Source organism: Octodon degus, unplaced genomic scaffold (genome assembly GCF_000260255.1).
Source record: "Octodon degus isolate 3935 unplaced genomic scaffold, OctDeg1.0 scaffold00140, whole genome shotgun sequence".
In the NCBI taxonomy this organism is placed as follows: domain Eukaryota; kingdom Metazoa; phylum Chordata; class Mammalia; order Rodentia; family Octodontidae; genus Octodon; species Octodon degus.
This window is the reverse complement of record NW_004524716.1, coordinates 1557693-1573393: the sequence shown is the minus strand read 5'-3', so window position 1 is coordinate 1573393 and position 15701 is coordinate 1557693.

The following is a 15701-nucleotide window of genomic DNA, read 5'->3' as shown; positions in this document are numbered from 1 at the left end:
CCTGAGCCCCAGACCCACACATCCATTTCTGCCCTTGATGCCAGCAAGTGTTTAGAAAGCACACAGCACAATTCGATCAACCCCAAATGACACCCCTACCAAGGACCCACAAACAGCACACTCCGAGTGGTGGCCCCCATCACCCTGTAGCCCAAGCCAGAGTCCCAGAAGTTGCTGGGACCTCTGTCCTTTGTGCCCCTAACCTGCACTCATCCAGTCACCAAGCACAGGACTCCAATGTGGGGCTGAGAACCCAGGAATCTTTTGTGTCTGCACCTGTCCCAGACACAGGCAGCAGCCCTGCTTATTGCTAAATGACTGTGTGGCCTCTTTATGCTTCATTTCCACTAGATGAAGGATGATGTTTCTGAGTTAAGGTGGAGATCACATGTAAGGGAATTGAGGTCCATAAATGATTTTCTCCCCTTCCACCTAGACCTCCGCAGCGACCTCCTGGTGGGTCTCCTCACTTTTCTCCAAGAGTTTTCTCTAGGCCAGCAGCTTCAGCATCACAGAGGAACTTGCTAGAAAGCAGATTGGGAGATCGGAGGTGGACTTAACTGAACCCGAGACTTTTGCACATGGGGGCGCCCACAATAGCTTTAGGAGCCTTCCCAGGTATTCTGTGGAGCACCAGATTGAAGAACCATTGTTCCATCCTATATTCCAGGCTCTACCATGTGTGTCTGTACTGGGATCCCAGCACTTACACCCCTCTTGGCTCATGCATTCAGACACCTGTTCATGGCCCGGTATGCCATATACCCCCTCTACTGTCCTGCAAGTGCCCCAGGTATCTCCCAGCCCACCCTTTGGATACTGACTAGGTTTCCTCTTCAGAAAGCACTCAGTGCGGCCTCCGTTTTGCACACCTCACTGTAGTGCTTGTACCTTCAGTTTATTTGCACCTTCCTAGGGGGGTTATGAGTCACAGGGTGTCATGGACCACACCTGTCTGTCCTTTTCTGCTTCATCTCAACCACTACTCCCTAGTGTCCAGTAAAGCCAGTGTTTGGGTTTTTTTAAGAAAATGATGCTTTGTTACTCTTTTCTTGGCTTTTGTCCAGGCAGTCATAATTTTAACACTGCACACTCACTCTGAGTCTCTTATTTCTTGGCTCAGAGCTGACTCTTCCCACAAGGGAAATCTGTGCCCAGCCTTGCCACCAGTCTGTGCGTTAGGGCCTCTCCTGTCAAGACTGAAGTTTGAAATCAGAGGGTTTAAGAATGAGTCGCCAGGGCCGGGGAGATGGCTCAGTAGGATAAGCGCTTCCCTGGCAAGCGCAAGGGTCTGAGTTCAATCCCCGGTTCCGTGAGAGAAAAAAAAAAAAGAATGAGTTGCCAGTACCAGGGCTGTAACTGTGGTATAGCCCCCTCTGGCAAGCGTGAAGCCCTGGGGTCGGAGTTTGATTCCCTGTACCAAAAATAATAATGAGCTGCGCCTGGATCTAGATGCACTAGAGTGAGGGACCAAGGCAAACCAAAGGTAGTGGGTAAAGGAGATGTGGTCTACAAAGACACCAACAAAAACATTGGTCTGTGTGGCTTCCAGAGTTTTTCAGTCCTTGCCCCGGACCTCAGGTGCAATGAATCATTCATTAGCGAGTTCGTTAGCTCCCTGTATCCCATTCTGGCTATTTATATTCCTCAACTGATTACATAATTATCACCATCAATTTTGCCCTGCTCCCCTCTAAGCTCCGAGAGGTCAGGAACCTGTCTGTCCTTTTCTGGTTCATCCCAAGCACTCATCTCAGTGCCTCCTAGCGCAGTGGCCAGTACTGTCCACCTAAGGGAGGGCAGAGGGCCTGACCTCAGTGCCACGCAGTGCAGCAGCAAAGGCAAGCTCCGCACATGTCTCCCATCCCACGAGACTCCACCAGCAGTCCTCTAGATGCCAGCCCGACTACAGGTGTTCCGGCCCATCGGGCGGGGCCTCCCGGGCTCCATGACTCATTGGAGGGGCTGGGTTTGGAGCGCACAGGTCCCAAGCGCCGGGTCTCCTGCTCAGCCTGTTCCTCTCTGTGTCCGGTAGAACAGCGTCTCGGCTGTCACTGCAGACCCTGGCTCCTTGTCTTCTTTCACTGGCAGCTGGGGCAAGTTGCCTGACTGTCCATAAAGAGGCCACTTCCATGCCTACTCTGTGTAGATTAAATAAAGTACAGTGTGGAAAGGCTTGGCACAGCGCCTAGTTCTTCAAAAAGGTTCAATAAAAGTTCCTTCGCCGCTGCACACACCTTCCCTGTGACTGTTCCAGGAGCCCTGCCAGTGGAGGGAGGAGTTATTCCCATACAAAGGAACAAACTCCTTACTATACAGTGATTGTCACGAGCCAAGAACATCCTAAGCAGTGACCGCTTTACAGGAAAGAAAACCGAGGCTCAGAGAAGCCACACAGCTAAGTGGCAGAAGTCGGCCTTGTAGCCAGCGAGCTGGGCTAGGGGTCTGGGATCCTAATGCTGTGAACCTGGCGCATCTCAATGCTGAAGAAGTAATGGCTGTGGGGATAGAGAGCTGGTATGGGGTCCAGAACCAGAGAAAGGCAGTGTTTTTATGAGAAACACAAAGAGCAGAGAAGGTTAGAGCTAGGGTTAAAACATAAGATCATGGAAAGTTTCTTGGAAAATAAACACGCACTGTTGAACAGTTACTCAAATGAATTTGCCCCCAGGAGCTGCCCAGCGATCAAGCTGCGACTTGTGCAGCTAGGAAGTGAAAGGCTCTCGCCTGCGGCGGGCTCTGCCCAGGTGTCAGGTTAACGGGCAATCTGTGTCTGTCCGGGCTGTGGCTGCTGCGGGCCCGGGCTCCCCGCAGAATATGCAAGCCCTTCACTCCTGCTGGCTGCTTCTGCATGAATGACGTCCTCCACACTCAGAGGACTGAACACCCAAGCAGACGCCTACCCTCCTCTCGCCTTCTCCGTTCTTTTGCCCCTCCCTGCCCTCTGTACTTCCTCTTCCTTTTTGGAGGTTTTAGGCTCTGGCTCCATATGGTTCATTTGTGCTTAGGAAAGCAGAACTATTTACAGAGGTTGCTCAGAAATGTGAAGATTAACTGTAGTATGAATAATTGCTCCACTAAAAATTGGTGGCAAGCTGGGTGTGGTGGTACACACCACACAGAAGGACTGCTGCAAGTTCAAGGCCAGCCTGAAGTAGGTGGCAAGACTCTGTGTCAAAGTAAAAAAAAAAAATCAACCCCTAGACTCAATTCCCAGTTCTATAAAACTGGTATTGAGTTTTTAAACTTTTCCTAAAATGACAGACATTAAAGCATGAATACCAAACTAAATATGGCCCTGGGAATGAATGTATCACTCCCTTCACCAAATGAGTCTCCCATGGATATATTCTCTCCTAAAAGTAGGGCCACAAAGTGCTCAAAGCCATCCTCTGGTCCCATGTACCAGCAGAGAACCCCAGAGGTTGCTGGTCCTGGTTCCAACATCGCTGGAGTCAACCAAATTTTCTAAGAGAGGAAAACCAGCACTCATTGAACAAACACGACAGCCCGTCGCCCCATCTTTGGCACTTCACATTTATTTCACTTATTAGTATGCAGTAGCTAGATATAAATACGATATGTACTTTGCAGCGAGGGGAACAGGCTCAGAGTTTAACAACTTATAAATGTGACTGAGGAAGCGGCTTGGCACAGAGCTGTTCATCTTGGGCTTTCCCCTGCTCACAGCAGCCTCTCTCTTGGGACGTAACAGCGCCCCCACTGCCATTGGCAGTTTTTACTCTAATGCCTCACCTGAGGACCAGAGGCTCTGAGCCTGATTCCAAATAAAAAATAAAAGAGGGCTGGGGGTCACTCAAGGCCAGCCCCTAGGTTAAAGCCCCAGTACTACAAAAAACACACCAACAAACTAGCAGTTAGGCAGCCACTTCCTAGCTGTTAGTGAACTATATCCCTTCCATTCTGGAACAGGAGTTGACCTGGCACGTTCATCACTTCCGGGCCTGGCCCACACGCATTCCACATCAGGTCATTTCCTCTGCCCATCTGCCAGCTGAATGGAGGAAGGAATAGCCAGGCCCTTAATGCCGAGTTCCCCGTCCCTGCTGCACGCTGAAATCACATAGGGAACTTCTACAGACCTCCCTGCTCAAGGCTGCAGCCTAGCCCAACCCAGTCTGAACCTCGGGAAATGGTATCCAGGAACCAGCCCTCGCTTCCCCACAACGGTCTTCAGAACGTGACCTGGTCCAGTGGCAGCAGCAGCACTTGGGGACCTGCACAACACTGGACCAAAAACTCTGGGGAGTTGTATGCCAAGCTGTCCGGGTGGTTCTGGCACGCAGTGAAGGTCGAGAACGCCTGCTCTGGGGAGCGCTGAGCCCCAAGACAGCCAAGCTGGGCCCTGACTTGCTGCTTCCAGGAGGGTGATGTGAGAGGAATACCCATGCTGGACTGCTGTGTGGGTGAAAAGTTAACTCGGATTGTGCTAAGCCACTGATTCAGTAGGTAAGGTATTTGTGTGGCTTAAGAGAGAATATGAGATTAGAAGTTAGGGAGACCAAGCAGTTTGTGGAGTGGGCTTGTTCCAGCTCCTTTGTTCAATTTTCAGGAATTCTGCAAGCCAGCCAAATTCACTTTGGTAAGCTGAAGTAGGCTAAATTTGAAATGGTTAGACCCTGGAAATTATCAAAAGCATAAGCCAGGGCTTATTTTCCAGAAAGCCAGTTGGTAAACATTAACCAGCACCAAGAGTGGCAGGGAAGTGCCCTGCTAGGGCACTGGTCTGGGGCAAGCTGTCCAGGGAAATGCCACCCAGGAGGCTCCTGGGCCCAGCCGGCACCCAGGCTGCTCCACAAGATACCCTGGGTTGCCAAGGCCTTGCACTTCGAGCTTCTGGAAGCTAGGAGGAAGGTGGGAGCAGGCGGAGTGGGAAAGCCATCAAGCGGTGGCCTGCGGGCTAAGAATGCTGGACAGGCTCACAGCAGGGTCTCACACACAGCCGTGGCATTGTCAGCAGTCGGGGCGGCGCCTCTGGGTGGAAGGCTAGCCTGGTGTGCACTGCCTGCGTACAGCATCCTGGCTGCTGGCTGCTCCGTCCCATCAGCCACCCTGCTCCAAGCTGGACCTCCAGACGCTGCCCATTATGAGTGGACGGCAAACTCACCCCAAGGTGAGACGGTGACGGGTTAGGGGAAATGTTCTTCGGTTCTGCCACAGTCACACGCAGGCCTCTCCAGAAGCCGGTGGCGAGGGCTTCCCCACCATTGCCCACATCTCTGAGGACTCCGCTCCCTTCCAGCCACAGAGCTTCCTGCTGTCTCCACCTTGGACCATCAGGAGGGAGCACCCCGCGCTGCTCCCACGGCGCCCCGGCTGTCAGCACCCCTCCTCCTCCACACCATGGCCCAGATGCTGGACTTCTCTTAAATGAGATAGTAGTGTTTTTTTGGATTGAGCCAGAGTCTCTAATACTTGTAGTGAGAAGGATAGAGTGAAGTAGTCTCTAAGCCAAAGGCTTTCAAGTGTTTTTGTCACAATCATCACTGAGAACTGCATTTTATATCACAATCCAGGGGCTGGTGAGATGGCTCAGTGGTCTAAAGCACCTACTTAGAACAAGCTTAGCAAAGCACAGGGACCGCAGTTCAATCCCCCAGCCCCACATGCCAGCCAGCCGCGCCCCCTGGTGGGCTGAGCTGGCCACACTCTCACACACACACACACACACACACACACACAAATAAATAAAAAAATTTATATCACAATCCAGCACTGAAGGGGGTCAGCACTGGCTGAAACAGTACTTACCCTTCAGGTCATTCAGATCAACTTTTGTTTGTTGCTTTGTTTTGTTTTGTTTTGTTTTGTTGAGACAGAGTCTCCCTAGGTAGCCCAGGCTGGCCTCCAACTCACAGTGACCTCCTGCCTCAGCCTCCTGAGTGCTGGGATTACAGGCGTGCACCACCATACTGCCCCTCCCCCCCTTTTAAAACAGAATCTTACTACACACTCCAGCCTAACCTTGGGCTTGCTTCGTAGTTCAGTTGTCCTCAGACACAGTGATTCTCCTGCTGCCCTCAGCCTTGCAAATATTAGGATTAAAGGTTTATGACACCACACCCAGCTATTCTGTTTTCCTCTGAAGAAAATCTATCTATCCTTCTAAATTAAGTACACAAAGTATTAATAGATCATGACCTGTAATTTGAAAAACACTGCTTTGTGTCTCAGACCTCTGAACTGAGCCCTGAAGCAATAGTAGGTTTTAGTCAAGTAAGATAGTGGCAGGGTAGGAGGTAGTGGGGAGGAGGTTTTCTAGGCAAGAATGCTACGGAGCTCCTCCGTGGGACTGGGCCAATCAGATACCTCCATCCCCCAAGGGTGACCACAGAGCGAGCTCCCGATAAACGCCTGTGGGCTGGCCGCGGCCCTCCCTCCCACGCGCGCTCCTCCCAGCATGCCTTTCTGCGGGCCTATTCTGTGAGCAGAGGAGAGCAGAGCTCTTACGTCACCGTTGCTTGGCCCTCAGGACACTGCGCCCCAAGCCTGCTAATGAGAGATGGCTGGGAGGATTACCAGGCCCTGCTCTGGCAGCTGTGCCCAGCTCTAAATTCAATATCCAGGTCTCACAGGGCAAGGCTCACCTTGAGAAGGCCCCGAGACAAAGCAAGGAGACAGATAGGGCTTGTTCTCAGCAGAGCACTCACTCTCTGAATGCCGTTTTTGTTTAAGCCCCAAGCTGGGAACATTCCACAGCCTGGCAAACTCCCGTCTCCTCAAGGTCAGACCTTCCTCAGCATTCCTCAGCGAACGTGGCTCCCACGGCTGGCCTGCTCCTGCCCCCTGGCTTTGGGGGCAGTTACATAACCCTTAGGAAGACCTAGAAATGTAAGCATATGGTGCCCTCAATTCCCCACACAGACTGGCTGCTTCACATTTTTAGCTGTTGCCGAGAAACTGGCTTTCGCACGCACAGGCACGCACGCGCACACACACACAGCCCTGAGTCATCACTGCGTCTCGGCTACAGTACTTTAGGCTGCTGAAAAATGAAACACAACATCTGGAGCCATGCAAAGGTGGAAGCGAGAACATTCTGTCTCAGTCGCTGTGGGGAAGGGGACGTGCATTCATTGGAACAGGTAGATGGAGAGGCCAGGACTCGGGAGGCCAAATCGCAGTGCCGCTGCCACGGGGCTCCCTGTGTCCCTGGCTTTGGCGCTGGGGGCTTAGGAAGGCAAATGCTCTAGCCAAATCCCACCGAGAATATTCTGAGCCTGGATCCATTATGGATTTGCCATGAATAAAAGTTAGGGAAGGAAGACTTTTTGGAAGGGTACAAGGTATCTAGAAAATGCGTTCTTCAAACATTTGTACCAGAGAAGTTGAGATTCGGAACTCTTTTACTTAGAAGATAAAATATAGGTAACTATTTACCGTGGTGTGTAGTCGTTAAGAGCATAAAAGTCAGGAGCAAAAATAAATAAATAAATAAATAAATAAAGTCAGGAGCCACCTGCATTCACACACTGGCTCTGCAACTTACTATCTGTGACTTTCCATGGGTCCCTCCCAAGTTCTGAGGCTTAGTCTTCCAATATATGAAATGGACAGAGCACCGTGAGAGTCGCTGTAGGGATTAAATGGGATTACAGAGCATTTAGCACCATGGCTACAATGAGAAAGGGCTTGCTCGATGCAGCTGGTGCTTCTATTCTTTTTTTTTTATAATGTATTTAGTACAGGGTCTACAGGGTCTCACTACATAGAATGGACCCGTTGTGATCTTCCTGTTTTCAGCCTCCCAAGCGCTGGGATTACAGGTGTGTGCCACCATGCCCAGTCTCAATTGCCATTTCAGTGCACCCCAGGGGCAGGGCCAGCGTGACATGCATGGATCGAACCCCGGCCCTTGCGCTCTGCCTAAGCAGACACTTTAGTGCACTGAGCTATCTGGCCGGCCCTCGAATCACTTTAAATGCAAGTGAAACACCTTTCAACTGGACAGTGGAACGGATTTATATTAACCTTCTTTTCTCTCTTACTTTGCAAAGTCTGATTTACTGGAGGAAGGCGCAGGGAGTGACCCCAGCAGCCCTGTGAGTTGACTATTTCCAGGAAGCTAAATCGGGTGCCCCACTTTCCCAGAGGCTGCAGGGCCTTCATCTCCCAGCGCTGCTGGTCTGTGCTTATGCTGTTGGATCAGGACAGCCTTCAAACTTGAGTGGTCTGCTTCTTAGGGGTGGAGACTGATGGTGCAGTGAGTGCAAATAGCAGCCAGAGGAGAGCAGATTGACAGCAGAGGGGCCTAGCTCAATCCCATGAGGCTTTGCTGGCTGCCCTGGATGCAGCTGGCTCTACTGACCCAGAATCTTCCACCTCCCTGTTTACCTGCATCGTAGGAAGCTATGGCTAAGCATATGTGTTTACCATGGTGCAGCTTGCGTAGCATCTTAGTGAAGAAGGAAACACTCCCTTTCCCAAATCCTAGCTAAATGTCAGGTTCCTTGTATTTTCTCTTAATCCGCACAATGAAGCTATTGATTTTTTTTTTTTTTTTTTGCGGAACTGGGGATTGAACTCAGACCCTTGCGCTTGCCAGGGAAGCGCTTATTCCACTGAGCCATCTCCCCGGGCCCTATAAATTCTTCTTAACAAATAAAGAGACCTGCTGGTAGGTGTCAGTGGGAAGGCCTGTGGGAGTGGAGACAATGAACTATTTTAGCACCAGCTGCTATGCTAATCCCTTTCCGCTACCATCTAATTTAACACTTTGAATTGCCCTGAGCATCAATTCCTTATTGTAGAGTAAAGGGACCTGGGGTCTCTGTGGAGTCCATACTGTCCCCTATCTGGTATAGGAGTGTGACTGGGGCTGTTCCACGGATGCAGTCTCCCCAGCAGGGGTTCACCTGGGCCTTCCTCTGGACTGGAAAGGGGTCCCTGCATGTATAGGCTGCCTGCGCACCATGGGATCGGACGCCGGGAAGCATGGTATCAGTGCGCACGCGCGGCCTCCTGCATCCTGTGTGCAGCCCCCGAGGGCTTGGAGAGGCAGCGGAGGCCCGCGGCGCTGATGATGCGCCTCCTCTGCCCAGGCGGGTCCCGCTGACCAGCCAGCACCCAGGGGACAGATGGGTTCTGGGCTACGCCGGAGGCGGAGGACCAGTGTGCCCAACTCAGTCAGGGCTTCTTGGCGGGTCCTGAAGTGGGGCCCCCTCAAGCTAACCTCAGACTCCAAACCCACCAACTGTCTGCCCATCAAGAAGGAACAGGGTCTTCTCAGCCTAGAACACCACCCCAGCCCAGGCTTTCTGGTCACTCGGCAGTCCTAAATTGAACCCTCCCTAAAGGACAGCAGAACCTACAGGCTCTGGTCTCAGCCCCTGACGTTTCCAATTTATTCTGGAAATATTGCAGGGGCATTTCTCAACATTTTAAAAATTCAACAAATAACAAAATAATTTTGACAGAACCTTTAACTCTATCACCAAGGAAATCACTACCTTTTGCTTGCTCTTTTTTTCCTCCGTTCTTTGCATCTGGACTTATTTTTGCATAGCTGAGACAAAGTACACAGCTATGCACTTGCTGTGAATCCCGGGTTGTTTCCCTCTTCACAACATCAACCATGTTGGCCATGTTGGTAACTCCCCAGCTCGAATTTACTGATAAGACCATTTACAGGAGCTTCTTCCAGACATCTTAGCTAGCATTCAGTGGTTTCTGTGATAAGCATTCTTGTGTATAAATTCTTCTCCATAGGGCCCAGATGGAGCTCAGCAGCACAGCACTTGCCTGGCAAGCACAAGGCCCTGAGTTCAATTCCTGGTACCAATAAATAAATAAATAAATGTAGCTATTTAGGCCAATTTCCTTAAGTTATATCTACTGGAGGAGAACCACCAAGTTGTTAGGAGCCCGCAAGCCAGAAATTGGTCGAATGTGTGAAAGCGGAACTAGGCCTCAGTGCCTACAGCAGTCAAGCTACCTCAGCCTCGAGATAAGCATGCTGATTGATCAATGTTAGCTATTAGTCACTAGGCAACCTTGTGTCACATGTTACTAACTTAGCAAAGGTATAAATAAACGGGACAGGCCACTACCTGGCCCAACTCTGGTCTTCTTTTTTTTTTTATTATTATTATTTTTTATGTGGTACTGGGGATTGAACACAGGACCTTGTACTTGCCAGGCAAGCACTTATTCTAAGTGAGCTATCTTCCCAGCCCCTAGCTCTGGTCTTCTTGTCTGTCTTTTCTTCATTCCTGATGCCGTTTCTCCCTGGATCACACTGAGAGACCAATGGATCCCTACACTAAGTCAGAGTTAAAGCCTTATGCATGTGGGACATTGTCAAGAGATTTTCCACGAGAGACTTACAGAAGATACTATGAACACTTCCTCTGACAGCATAAAATTGCCTTTCAAGAGCACATGGAAGAGGACCGGAGAGATAGCTCAGTGACATAAGCGCCTGCCTGGCAAGCACAATGTCCTGATTTCAATCCCCAGTGCCAAAAAACAAAAATAAGTAAGTAGAAGAACACATGGAAAATAAAGTATCTACATTTACATAGGGACCTGAAATGGAAAACAAAACTGTTTCCAAATGGTGGGCTTTCAGGCATCAGAAAGCCGGTTAAGGATCTTCTTTAGGGTTAAGGTTTTTTGGTGACCCCGGGTGGGTGGCCGTTTCTTCCCCTAGGCCCTGTACAGAGTCTTGACAGAGGCAAAGGTCATGGGACAGAGCTTACCTCAGGAGAAGCCACAGACTCGGGAGGAGCACGTGCTCTTCCCTGCAGATGACAAGGTAATGAGTGGAGTAATGAGCCGTGATTATAGGATAACACCTCTGAACAGCCACGGCGGGCGGGCAGGCGGGTGGGCAGGCAGGCAGCAGCCACCAGTGCATACAAACACTGCCAAGTTGACTGGGGCACCAGCGTAAGTCTCGGGGGTGAAAGATCAAGACGGAGCTCAGTCCAGCTTCTCTGTTCCGCTTGTAAATCTACTCAGTGCCCGGAATCTCCGGGACAGTGTTACCACCACCTGTACCGAGACCCCCAGAGATAGCTTAGACATGACCTGCAGGCAGGCTCTTCCCCAGTGCACAGAAAGCCTGAGTCCCACAGGAGTTGGGGGTGCTGGAAGTAGACCAAAAATACACGCCATCACCTCTTTGCTTGGTTGGGCAAATGCCATCTCCTCCTACGTACCGGCTTTGCTGTGGGGCCCTTTAAAGGGGACCCTCGAGCTCACTGCCACCTAATCTACCCCAGGGCACTTTTGTGTACTTAAGCACCAGCACGCGAGCTCGGGCGTTGGTAGACTGAATCCCCAGGAAACGCCTCTGCACAGAAGCCTCCACCCACAGTCACACCCACTCCTTCCTAAGCTGGGCATCTCCAAGTATCTGGCTCCTGTCCTCATAGAGGCTCCTAGAGATTCTGCAGGGGCCTTCCACAGGCATCGAAGCTTAATGAGCATCCCGCTTGGAACTCCCTACCTCCATGTCTATTTTTGAGAAACCTAACCTATGACATCAATCCCACATGAAATATTCACTTACAACTCTCTGGTCCCTTATGTAACACTCATCAGCGAGCAACAATATGAGGATAAAGCCCCAACTCAAAAGAAGCTACTTTATGGCTTGGTGGCTCCTTTTGTGTCACTATTTTTTTTTTTTTTTAATGTATTTAGTACAAGGTCTACAGGATCTCACTACACAGATCAGCCTCCCAAACACTGGGCTTACAGGTGTGCACCACCACATCCAGTCTCAATCGCCAGCTTGGCGCACCCTGGGGGTAGGGCTGGCATGGCACGTCAGGGATCACATCCAGGTCCCTGTGTCTGCCTAAGCAGGTGCTTTAATCTGCTGAGCTGTCTGGCTGGCCCACACACTATTTTCTTTTTTCCCGCAAGCCCTGCCGCACTGTAACTCCTATGTCTAGGCATGGTAGACATAATGATGGCCCCTGAAGCTATCTACATTCTAACTGGCAAAACCTGTGGATATGTGATTACATAGTACAGGGGAAATAAGATTGCAGATGGAATTAAGATGATAATCAAATGATCTTAAAATAAGGACATTACACTGGATACAAAGGCCTCAGTGCAAACATGAAGGGCTCAGGAAAGAGCGAGAGAGGACAGTCAGAGTGAGATCTTACCTGTGCAGGAGAACCAGAGAGAAAACTGCGAAGTCTTGACTCACCAATGCTGGCTCTGAAGATGGGGGAAGAGGCCATAACAAGGATTACAGGCTGCCTCCTGAATCTAGAAAAACCCGTGAAAATGGGCTTTTTTTCCCTGGAGCCTGCAGGCAGGAACACAACCTTCCCAGCACCTTAGATTTGGACCTGTGAGAGCTGTGTTGGAGTTCCCAGCCAGCAAACTGTAATTTACTGTTTTATGTCACTAAGTCTGTGGTACTTTGTTATAGAGTCGGGGGCCTGCCCCTTAGCTCAGTTATTTAAGTGGCTGCTTCAACGAAGCCGAAGCCGTCAGGCTCAGGTTGCTGTGGTTCATCCCCACTACTCAAGCCAGCCAGTCATGCCTTGAAGGCATTCGGGGCAAAAAAACAAAAAAACAAAAAAACAAAAAAAAAACAGAAAAAAAAAAACAAACAAAAAAACACTTCTGCCATTTGGCCTGGGCAGATGGCTCAGTGGAATAAGCGCTTCCCTGGCAAGTGCAAGGGGCTGAGTTCAATCCCCGGTTCCGCCAAAAAAAAAAAAAAAAAAAAAAAAAAAAGATGTTATAGAGTCATAGGAAACTCATACATTAGGCAACTCCTTTTCCTTCCCTACTTACGGGGAGACCTCAGCAGGAACCAAGAGGAGGAAGAAATTTGCATAATTTCTTATGTGATCCTCCTTGGCCCTCCTGTCCTAATGTTGCTGTCCCTGAAGGAAAGTTCTAGTGTTTCTTCATAACCTACTTTTTGGGGGAGTGAAAAAATAAATCTGAGTATTTTAGTAGTGGGGGAAAATGCAGAGCACATCTCTGTGATTTTCGAGCTTTCACAGGGAAAAAGTTGTTTTTTCAATAGTTAATCACAGACATCTGAGACTCATAACAGCAGGGCTGTCCTGATTGAAACTCAAGGCCCACTGGTTTCCGCCTCACCTGAAGAACTCCAGGACTGAGAGCCAAGCATGAATCCCGCAGACCTAGGTCCGTGGGCCTGTTGGACAAGCAAAGCGAAACTCACAACCCAGGTCCCCAGCTGTAGTCTACAGCCTCAGCAAAGGGACTGAGTCTAGGACAGGACACTCATGTAGACAGGCTTTCCCCAGCCATGCAGTTTATGCAGCATTACAGAGAAGCTGTAAATGCCCTGTAGGTAGATCTACACCCTTACATATTCTAAGTGGATATTTCATCCCGTTATGTACTGAGTCTTCACACCTGTAGGCATTCCCACTGCAGATGGAGTAGACGACTCACCTAGATGGTGTGATTGCAAACCTCATTTAATTCCAGCCTTCTGTCCCTACCAAGAGCCTGACCCTCTCCACTGGAGTCACTAAAACAGTGCCTGCAGAAACTACCTGCAAAACTCAAACAGGTTTCACTGATTCTAAGGCTCATGCCATATTATATTTGGACTTTTTTTTAAAAAAATGTATTTGGTACAGGGTCTTACTATGCAGCTCAGAAGGTACTGATCCTCCTGTTTTTAGTCTCCCCAGCACTGGGATTACAGGCGTGCGCCAGCACACCCAGACTAGGTCACTGGCTACTCTCTGCAGTTCACCAATTGGGATGCAGAGGACTGGAATATTTTTGTATTTGGGCAGAAAAGCATAAAGGTCTAAAGAAGAAATCTCACTGAGAGCTTAGTGGTACAGAACATAGTGAACTGAAAAAAATCTCTCAGCTTTAACAAGTCTCTCTCCAGCCCTTCTGGCACCCCCAGCAGCAGAACAAACCTGCTCCCAGGCGCTATGGAGGCTGCTGGTTCTTAGCAATGCACAGTCTGATCTGAGAGAAGGTACAGGAAGAAACAGAGGTACGGGAGGGATCGCTAAACACAGCCAGAGCTGACGAATGGGCAGAAAGCGCTGAAATCCCGCCCATAGGCACCACATGTGAAGTCACTTACTTAGTTTGCAACTTGTTAATGGCGAAGTCCTGCATGCCAAGTGCTGGAGAGCACAGCTGCCCTGGGTAGGAAAATGCCCACGCCACAAATCAGCAGACATCTCGCGAGGGCGCGCTGTGCACAGGGCCCTCCACGAAGCCCTAGGGAGGCTACAGCTTGGCCCGGATTGATTCGGATCCCTACCCTCTGGGAGCCTACACTGGTGGGACAAGTCAGTGGGAGGGGCTCTCGCTCATCACTAAGGATGATCAAAGGAAGGAGGGACACATTCTGCTGCTAGACAGTGGGAAGAACAGAGACATCGTAGGCATACGTGTCAGGGGAGGGGAGATGCCCTAGATCCAGGCCTTGAAGGAAGTCAACTTTTCTTTTCTTTTCTTTTCTTTTCTTTTCTTTTCTTTTCTTTTCTTTTCTTTTCTTTTCTTTTCTTTTCTTTTCTTTCTTGGTACTAGGAATCAAACTCAGAACCTTGCACTTGCCAGGCAGGTGCTTGCGCTGCTGCGCTAAATCCCTGGCCCTAGGAGCAGTTAACTTTTAACAGAAAACAATGAAAAATAGGCGCTCAGGGAAGAAGGCAACTGTGAACAAGGAGATAAAGGAAAGGAAGATGCCAGGATGCCAGGACGGGAGGGGGAGTGAATTCTTGGAAGGATGGCACCAGAAAAACAGAGGCTGGGGCTCGGCAGCATGGCACAACCTGAGGTCCTCAAGGCTGAGGGGAGCGGGACTTCCCTACCAGGTCAGGCCACCTGTTTGTTCCACCAGTGCCACCCTTGAGAGCCCCCAAAGCAGCAGGTGACTCGCAGTGTGGTTTTTTCCGGGTTACAGGAATCACTGCCCATGTGTATTCTGGCCTCACTAGCTGTGCAGAAGCCAAGCCTCGCTCTTGTCTGGCAGCCAGGGAGGGCAGCAAGCCCACGGGGGTCAGCCCCCCGGGCCACCAGCCAACGGCAGCAATAACAGCAGCACCCAGTCAGCTGAGCAGGGCGGGGGGGTGGCTCCTGGGATGCCAGAGCAGACCTGGGCCTGCAGAAGGAGAATCGCACTTGTCCTTGCCCCTTATAAGCTTAGCACATGTGAATCACCTCTAAACGAAGTCCTATTCTTCTTCTCTACCACCCCCTTTTTTATTTTTAAAATATTTTTATAGTTTCTTTTTTACTTAATTGTTTGGTACAGGATCTCACTATGCAGCTCAGACTCATAGAGATCCTCCTGTCTTAGCCTTCCCAATGCTGGGATTACAGGTGTGTGCTACCACACCCAGTTTGGGTGGCCAGCTCAGCATGGGGACAGCATGGGTAACCTCCCAGCTGGTGCCAGGCAGGGCTGTGCCTCCCTCAGGACCCCCAGGGCACACCAGGCTAGCCAGTTCCTCAGATGGTCTGACAGTGTGCCCTCTCACCCAATGCACGGCTATGCTGGGTCCACTCTTCTGAGCAGTTGCAGCAGGCAGCTTGGGCTCCGTGAGAGGAACCCAAGGAAACTCCCTGACTCACCCAGAGCAGGGATCTTCCCACTGCCTGCCTTCCTTGGCTTCATCCATCTGGGTGATCCAGCCTTCCAGGCCCGACGCTAGATGCTCACTCTCACCACTGTCCAGTCCGTGCAAAGGCTT